The following is a 445-nucleotide window of genomic DNA, read 5'->3' as shown; positions in this document are numbered from 1 at the left end:
TCTCACAGTTACCACAAACTAATTAGTTCTCATTTGATTAGACCCCTATATATATATATATACTACATATATAACCATTTAGACACTTATCTTAATTACAAACAACAAGGCACAAAGTACTGCCATTTTATGCATAAATTTCAAAAAACTCTTAAAGACAAGTTATAAAACATAATGTACAACTTATTGATGCATCGACTTTAACCCCTCCACCATCACCACCAAATTTTAGATTTCAAATTTGAAATTTGAAATGATGCTTGAAGACRATTGAATCCCCAATACCGCTTTCCCTCMTATTGTCTTTTCATTCCCCAAGGWCGTTATTCCCAAACCATATTGCCAGAAGACGACTGAATCCCCAAGATTACGATTTCAGATTCAAATCATCTTCTCAGTATATAGAGTTAGGGTTCTCTTATCGTACCATTATTGCTTTAATCTC

The sequence above is a fragment of the Cynara cardunculus genome, assembly GCF_001531365.2.
Source record: "Cynara cardunculus var. scolymus isolate 2C chromosome LG 5, CcrdV1, whole genome shotgun sequence".
Lineage (NCBI taxonomy): Eukaryota > Viridiplantae > Streptophyta > Magnoliopsida > Asterales > Asteraceae > Cynara > Cynara cardunculus.
This window is presented reverse-complemented; position numbering follows the sequence as displayed.